The 8,364-nt window shown below is 54.5% G+C and overlaps 1 long non-coding RNA gene across 1 annotated transcript; it reads left to right on the forward strand.

Moving 5' to 3' along the window:
- Positions 1-3,912: 3,912 nt before the first annotated feature.
- On the forward strand, positions 3,913-5,957 carry LOC132529863 (uncharacterized). Its single transcript, XR_009543601.1, has 2 exons — positions 3,913-5,550; positions 5,689-5,957. It is a non-coding gene; the product is annotated as an uncharacterized LOC132529863 (long non-coding RNA).
- The last annotated feature ends 2,407 nt before the right edge of the window (positions 5,958-8,364 follow it).

The following is an 8,364-nucleotide window of genomic DNA, read 5'->3' on the forward strand; positions in this document are numbered from 1 at the left end:
GGGTTAGTTAAAGAGCTTCATCAATGGAATATTAAACAGTCATTAAAAACCAACTTGCAGAACAGTATCTTCTGGTTTAGGGAACGAGTTGTGATAAAATATTTCGTGAAACAAGAAGAAGATAAAATGATACATATAATCAGATGCTAAGATGCTAATTTTGCTTGAAATTATGTTTTTACAGAAGCCAGGTAAAGTGTTCCCACTAGTTATTTCTGAGGGTGGTTTCACGGGTGATTGAAAACTTTCTTTCTTCTTTTATGAGGATTCAAAATGTTCTAAAATTAGCATGTAACATCAGTGATGGAAAAAAAAAAAAATCAATGCAGGAGAGGAGTCATGCTCCTTCCACGGAGCTGCCCGCGGGTCCTCCCCAGCCCTCGGCATGCGGCAGGAACACGTGCAGCGAGCCGGGCCAGCTGGGGCGGGGCTGGAGTGGGGGGCGGTCTGTGGCCTCTCTGCCACACAGGGCTCCACACTCAGCAAAGTCCTGCATTCAAGCCCCGCATTCACACTTGCTTTAATGCTCTGCTGTCGCCATCCTGAAACTCTTAATACTTTTTGAAGAAGCCCCCGCCCCCCATTTTAATTTTGCACTGGGCTCTGCACTGACGTAGCCATTCCCAGCAAGGAGCCCTGGGCCTCTGGATCCTGGACCTTACTTTCCAGTTTCCTGAGTGCAGCAGCCAGCTTTTTGCAGTCAGTTTGTCTTATTTCCCACTCCGTGACCCCTTCTCTCCTGCTTCTCCCTGCTACACCGACTGTCGACTGTCGGCAGAAATGGGAACTGGGGCTCTGTTTTGTAAACACATGCATCCATCACTTGCAGTGCTTTCCCTGGAGACTGAAATCAGCACCTCACCAAGTTTTTAGGACCTTCTTACCAGCTGTGTATTTTCCCCGGGAAAACCAGATGCCTCAGACCCAGAACCACTGTTGCAGTCCCGTCCCACATCTGGTCCTACCAGTGAAGGCTCAGGGATACCTAGGAGGCTTCCTCCTACAGCTTCTGCAGAAACACCGCTAGAGACGTGGTAAGCTGCTCGTCCCTGGGGGCATTCAACAGAGACTACGCGGCCGGCAGCAGGAGCACTGCAGGAAACACCTTCTCTGGATGGAAAGTTAGCTCAGAGAGCCTCATCCTGGTGTTATAATTGCACAGGGCATCCGGCAGCTTCTCAAGGCAGGGCCAATGTCAGACTCACGTCTCGACCCCCTGTGCTCAGCACAGGCCTATAAATGCAGGGGAGGGGCTTAGTGATGGTTTCTTCTGGGATAAGGAAAGAAACACAAAAAGTGGGGAGAGGCAAGCAGTTGAGAGTTGACATGAGATTTGAGAAACTCAAGAGCTGCCCCAGAAGCAGGTGCCGTGTTAGAGAAGCCACGGTCCCCCTCGACTACAGTCAAATAGCAGCGACTAGATTTCCTGAGCGCCTCTGCGTGCGAGTGCCACGCTGAGCGTCCACACAGGTATCACAATTCTCCCCCAAGACTCCACTGAATCAGAACTCTTATTAAGCCCGTTTTATGAGTGAGGAAGTTGAGGCTCAGAGAGTTGAGGTTACTGGCCCAGGGCCACCCAGCTAGCACAAGGCAAGTGTTTTGAGTGCAGACCTGGCTCACAGAAGAGCCAGTCCTTCAGTGCAACCATAAGCCCAAGCTTTCCAAACTAGCGGCGGCTCTACTGCCTGGGATGTGAAGAAAGTTCAAGTTCACTTTCTGTATCCTGCTCCTCCTTCGTTACTCACAGAGCATCTCAGGCACAGCCTGAGTGGACGGAGAGGTTCCCCAGAGGATCTGGGGCCAGGGTAAGTCGGGTACCTTGTTTTAGGGAGATTTTAACTTCAAATCAGCTCGGTTAAGCAGATCAGGGCTTACAGAGGCAAGCCAGCTTCAGCTGCCGGAAGGACTCGGTATGTGGAGGCCAACACCTCCCCGTGATTCCATCATGATGAGGGGTAAACGAGGGGCAAAGTCCCCTCCCTTTCTGCGCCCCAGGTCTATAGCGCTTCCTTGTCAGAGATTGGGCTGGGGCGGGGGTCACTAGGAAACCTGCCTCTCTTTTAACATTACACAGCTCATGTTGGACTTCCCTCGTGGTCCAATGGTTAAGACTCCGTGCTTCCACTGCAGGGGTGCAGGTTTGATCCCTGGTCGGGGAACCAAGATCCTGCATGCCACGCAAAATTGAAAAAAAAATAAATAAATAAGAAACGGCTCACACGGACCCAGGGGTTGTAACCCGGGGGGCAACAGGCTGGGTTCACCCAAGGATGTGTTTCCTTTGTCCTGCATTCGGGGTTTTCAAATTCTGGGCATTCTACGCACAAATCTGGATTTCCTTCTTCTGGAGAGCCAGAAGCTCTGGAACCCTAGGCCTTTCCCCTCGTGGCAGCAACGAGGGAGCCGGCATGAGGCCTCCCTCCCCTTAGCGCAGGCCTGGGCTCTCTGTTCCCCCAGTCCCCAAAACTCTCCCCTGCACCCCACCTGACCCCTGTAGGCTGTCTGTTCAAGGCCCCTGCTGGAGCATCCAGGATACAGAGGGCAGTGACCTGTCCAGCCCCCGGCTGGCCTAGGCCTTCTCCATCCATGGCCCCCCTGTAGCCTTTCGCCGAAGGGGACTTTGAGGTCCAGGTGCCCTGGGGATGGAGGTGAGGTTAACAACGACCTCTGGAAGATTGGGCACCTGTCCGTGACTGAGAGCAGGCCCAGCCAGGCATTCCCTGCTGTGGTTGGGGGACCGGGGCTGGGATGGGGTAGGGGGGCAGTCAAACTCAAGGGGGCCGCCGAGGCCCTGCCACCGCCCACCCCGTAGGCACCCCCCAGGGATCAGGCCACTCACAGGCGGCCTTGTCTCAGGCAAAGGGAGGAGGAGGGTGCAGAGAAACCGGCCGGAGGGGGTCCTGGGCCTGTGGGCAGAGGCAAGTGGAGGCGCCAGTGTCCCCAGCTCTGCTCCCCAGGGACAAGGCCCCACAGGGCCCAGGCGCCCCCTCCTCCCCAGGCCCTGACCACAGCTGCCATGCTGTGTCCCTGAAGCTGCCATAGCAGCGTGGCACCGAGGCTGCCTTGGCACAGTTGCCCTGGGCAGAGCAGAGAGGAGGTGGTGGCTAGGGGTGCCCCTGGGGAAGGTCCCCCTGGGGAAGGTCCCCCAGGATGGCCACAGGGAAGCCGTTCAGGCAGGGGGGCAGGACCAGGCGCAGTAGCCGCCTGGAGCCCCCCGGGACCCGCTCGCACTGCAGCGGCCGGGGGGCAACTGCGCAGGTGGGCCAGGGCTGCCTCCCCTGAGCTACGGGGGTCGCTCACCCCACAGGCCCTGATCCGCATGCAGCCCCTGGCAGGCCTGGGCCTGGGGCTTTAACACCTGAAAGCCGGAGTGGCACCGGTGCCCCCTCCTTCTTCCCTCCAGCCAAAGCGGGTGGGGGCCGCGCAAGGCCGAAGGGGAGAGAAAACCAGAGCGAGCTTCTTTCCCCTTTAAGAGCCCTGATGGCCGCCGCCCAGACCCAGCGGCCCGGGGACGAAAATGTCGCGAAAGATTCCCTTCCGAACTTCCCGAGTCTTTGTTCGGGAGGAGGCCGGGGCGGGCGGCTCCGCTGGGCGGAGGGCCGCGGGCTGAGCCGTGCGCTCCATGGCGGCCACGGTCACGGCGGCGGCGGCGGCGGCGGCGGCGGCGCCCCCCGCGCTCGCCCCCCGGGGCGCCCCCTCCCGGCCCGAGCCCGGGCCCGGCCCCCGGCCCCGGACCCCGCCGGCCGCGGGGGGCGCCGAGGGCTAGAGCGGGAGAGCGGGCGCCGCTTACCAGGTCATCCCGGAGTGCCCCGCGGTCCCGCCGGAGTCAAGTTCACGTCCGGCCGGCGGACTGTCCGAGGTCCCGGCGCGGCCGCGCAGAGCGAGGCCGCGAGAGGCCGCCGGCCCGGGTCACGCCGCACGCGGCCCCGCGGCGCCGCTGTCACCCCGGTCCCGCGACCCCAACTTTCCACATAGTCGCGGAGCTGGAAGTTTCCGGGCTTCGTGGGCGCTGGGCTGGGTTTCTGCAGTGTCGTCTGAGCTTGGCAACAAAGAGGGAAAGCAGGCCGGGAGAGGGGAGGAAAGAAAGAAATACGATGGGGAGAGGCCCGGCTACTGAGAAATCTCCAGGACTTGAAATTCCACCCGAAGCTTTTTTTGGATGTTTTTTCTTAGGTGGTAAACACCCCCCGCAGCTCAGGATGGAGCCCCTCCTCTGGTCCCGTGGCTGAGGCACCTTCCTCGGCACCTGCCTGTTTTATAACCCACTCCAAAGCGTCTTGGGCAAATTTTGGGGGTGGGGGGGAGTGAGGTGGGCACAAGATGCTTCCTGAAAGGTGGTTGATCTCAGTGCAGCTGCAGCAGGCCTGGGCTCGGAGGGGCTCCCTCTTGTTCTCCCAGTAAACCAGCTTGGGTCAGCTGCTCCAAGCAGCTCCCCTGTGTTTCTGTCCTGGGAGAAGAGGGACAGCTGGGACCACCACCACCCCCCCTCCACCGTGTCCAGAAGAGGACCTGGGCTCCGTAAAGGGTCGAGGGCCCCGGGCCCACCTGCCCCCAGCCCACAGGTGCCGTAAACAGAGGACCCAGTCCTTGCCCTCTACGCAGCTGTTCTATGTGTGAGGTGGGAGGACTCCCAGTAACCTGGAAGCTCAGGCCTCCTCTTCTCGGGAGTTCCCTGGCTGCTGGTACCAGGGTCCCGGGAACGTGTCTGGGCTGGAGGGGGAAGCTGAGTGTCCCCAGGCCTTGGAACCTTCGCAGTAGCCTAGCCCAGTCCCTTCAAGGGCCGTCTGAGCACTGGAACAGGAGCTGAGGGGCACAAAGCATCAGCTGTCACTCGGCCTTGGGATACTCCTGCCCTGCCCTGTTCATCAGTTTGTCTGTCCGTCCTTCCCTGCAAAGACATATTTATGGAGAAAACAGTCCCAGGCCTGCGATGCCAGAGCTCTGTGAAAGGCTGGGAGAATGAGGTGGTTTGGTTTTTTGTTTAAAGAAAAATGAGCAAGGGGACCGTGGAGACAGGTTGGGGGTTGGAGTAGGGGGCGGGATATGTTGTCTCTCGTCCCTCCAGGTGCCGGAGAGCTTCTCCGCTCAGTGCACATTTGCCCTTCCAATGATTTCTCAGATGTGATTCTTTCTAGAGTTGGTCCTGGATGCCCACGTGTAGTTCACAGAAGAGGCTGCGCCTGGGGGCACCTGATGGGTGCAGCCCATCCACCTGGAAACTTCAGAACTTACCATGGGGCTGAGACCATAGAAGGGGCAGAGGCGGGCAGGTCATCCTGGGGCTGGCTGGGGCAGCGTGTGGAGCGGGTGTTCAGAGCCACAGATCTTTGTCAGCTTATGTACCTAGGCTGCCAGTTCATCCCCAGGGCCCACAGTTTGCCTCATCTGGGGAAAAATCCACCTGCCAATGAAGTCCAAGATCGTTTCCCAGAAGGGGTATTTTCACAGGAACAAGCGTTTATCTCCAAAACCTCGGCTGGTCAGCCGTGCACGCTCCAGCAGAGCACCGAAGACCCATCGGGGCTCAGCGCCAGGGCGCCTCCTGAAGTAGGTACCCCTCGTTGACACGAAAGCCCCTCGCTCAGAGGCCGGGCCCTTTCCGCGGGAGGGAAGCTGCCTGTTCTCTCCCACGGCATCCTCACTGGGGGACTCCATTCGTGAGCTGCAATCACTTTGTATTTCCAGGACTGAAAAATGCATCCAGAACCGCATGTCTTCCTGAAGCTTGAACCCACCCATTTGCTTTCTGATGTGTGGTCACTGTTGCTCAGTTTGTCCCCAAAGGGGATGTCACCCTAGCTCCATGAAAAACCGCCAAGACCTTGTTCGGCCTGGCTTCATGGGTACGTAGCCTGTGCAGTCATCCCATGCTCTATGCTCTGCTGTCTCTGTCTTAAAGTTCTTTTTTTTAAATCAATATTTTTATTTATCAATATATTTTTTATTTTCAACAATTTACAGTGTTATGTTAATTTCTGCTGTACAGTGAAGTGATTCAGTTATACATACATACATTCTTTTTTAAAATATTCTTTTCCAAAATAAAAAAATATTCTTTTCCATTATAGTTTATCATAGAATATTGAATATAGTTCTCTGTGCTATACAGTAGGATCTTGTTTTTTTTTTTTTAATTATTAATCCTTTTTGAACAAGGGGCCCTGCCTTTTTATTTTGCCCTGGGTCCTGGGCCATTGCCCACTTTGGCTGTTGTTAACAGGGTCATAAATTTAAAAACGAAACAAAACAAAACACGATTTTTATATTTCTTTTACTAAAGTCTGTTTACAGAAATAATTTCAGAGTCTATCTAAACAAGATAAAATATTTGAATAAAAGATCAATGTATTTAGGAAACATGTTCACCTCGAAGGGGCAGGAAGTTGTTATAGTAATAGTACAGCTCTGAGAGTTGGAATTATCCACGTTCAGCCCCCAGCTCTGCCACGTGGGCCCTGTGTACCAACTCAGGGTCTCAGCTCGAGTGTGCACGGGGTGACACTCCCACCTGTGGGGTGGTCTAAGGAGCCAGGATTGTGGGAGAATTTGGCAGAATATCAGATACTTAATAAAAATACTGTGGATTGTCGTGTTATATTATTTGACATGAAGGCTTAGGTGAATTTTGACTACTTTTAATAAGAGTGTATTTTGTCCCTTCTCGTTATAAAAGCAATACAGACTACACAATGTTATAGAAAGTTTGGAGATATATATATATATATATATATAGAGAGAGAGAGAGAGAGAGAGACTTAGAGAGAGAGAAAGAGAAAGTAAGCATGTCCCTCTTAATCCAAAGCCACCTTTGGCCACTCACATTACCGTTTATTTCTTTATATAAAGAGACATACAAATACATTTCATTTAAAAAACTTTTTCTTTTACCCCATGGACATTTTTAAATGGGGACCCTGGTGAGGCCCCGCAGGAGAATCCGAGCAGAACTAATGGCCCTACATTGTGAACTAAATCCAGGCTGACCACAGCTCAGGGCAGCTTCACACGCAGGTATAAACCCAGTCTCCGCCGCCACCTGCTCCCAAGGACCATAAATTGTGACATTTACAGTTACAAAAGCGCCGGCTGATAACAACTCTACATCACAAAATGTCCTTAACCTGCTGCTGCCTCATCCTTCCCATTTGTGACTTAGTTAAAAAAATATTTTTTTAACAGTTTCGGGTTCTTATTTTTACTTTCCAGTCTGTTGTAGAATCTGCTCAGTCAGGGAGGGGAAAGAAACCCAATCAATCAGGTCTCCTCCTCGGCACCTTTGTGAGGCCAGCTGGTTGGAGGGAAGGGGCCTGATGGGGGGGGGGGTCCCAGCAGCTCTAAACACAGGCAGAGCCCTGTTCTCAGAGAAACTCATGTTTAACCGCTAAGCCCAGCTGATGGGTCCACCGAGTGAGCGGTAGATTATAAATTGTACAATAACCCGGAGCAGACGACAGGCACAGGAAAAACACAGCCCCTGACCCCCAAACCCATGTTGCATTAATGAGCTATTTGGGGCCCAGAAGCTCCTGGGAACTGAAGTTTGAAGGCAGTGAGAATCCAGGTGTGAGGTCAAGTCTGAGCTGCCCGGGGCTGCCGGCCAGGTGACTCTGGGCAAGTCATTTCTCCACTCAGTTTCCCCCAGTTTGGAGGGAGAGGTAGTGATAAACAACAGCCCCAACTTTCCAGGGCCGCAGGGACAGGAGACGTGCTACAGCTCAGTCACTGGCACCGGGCGTGCCACCCCCTTGCCCCTATCAGTCCCTGCAGGTCTCACCGAGGAGGGCCTTGTGCAGCAGGGAAAGTGGCACGGGGGCAGAGACCAGAACGCCCGCCCACCCTCGCCAGCGGGGGAGACTGGCATGTCCAGGAGGGGACCTTGGAGCTACAGGATCCTGTCACTCCAAACAGGAGGCTCTGGCTTCCCAGCCACCCAAGTAAGCCCAGGGACCACACTTCTCCCTGCATCCGTAGTGCCCAGTGGGCATGGCAGCCCTCAACAATAACCCAGCACAGAAACTGGGCCAAAGGACCGGGGCAGGGAGCTCCACCCTCACACGCCCATCATCCGCTACCGCCTTCTAGGCAGTTCCCTTTCGCTGGACCCGGGCATCGTCGTTCTGTCCCAGAGCCCAATCCCGCGTCCCTGGCCTGCTTCAGCTGGAAGAGAGGAAAGGAAATCTGTTTGTTTTGATTCAATTTGTTTATAAAAAGGAAAGTGTTTGTTATAGAAAATTTGGAAATATAGAAAAAGCACAAAAAAGAAAACAAAAATTACCCATAAGATAATTACCAGGTACATTTTGTTGAAAGTCATTCTGGTATTATTTCCAAACCATATATGTATATGTACTCTGTGTGTGT

The sequence above is a fragment of the Lagenorhynchus albirostris genome, chromosome 11 (genome assembly GCF_949774975.1).
Source record: "Lagenorhynchus albirostris chromosome 11, mLagAlb1.1, whole genome shotgun sequence".
NCBI classification, from domain to species: domain Eukaryota; kingdom Metazoa; phylum Chordata; class Mammalia; order Artiodactyla; family Delphinidae; genus Lagenorhynchus; species Lagenorhynchus albirostris.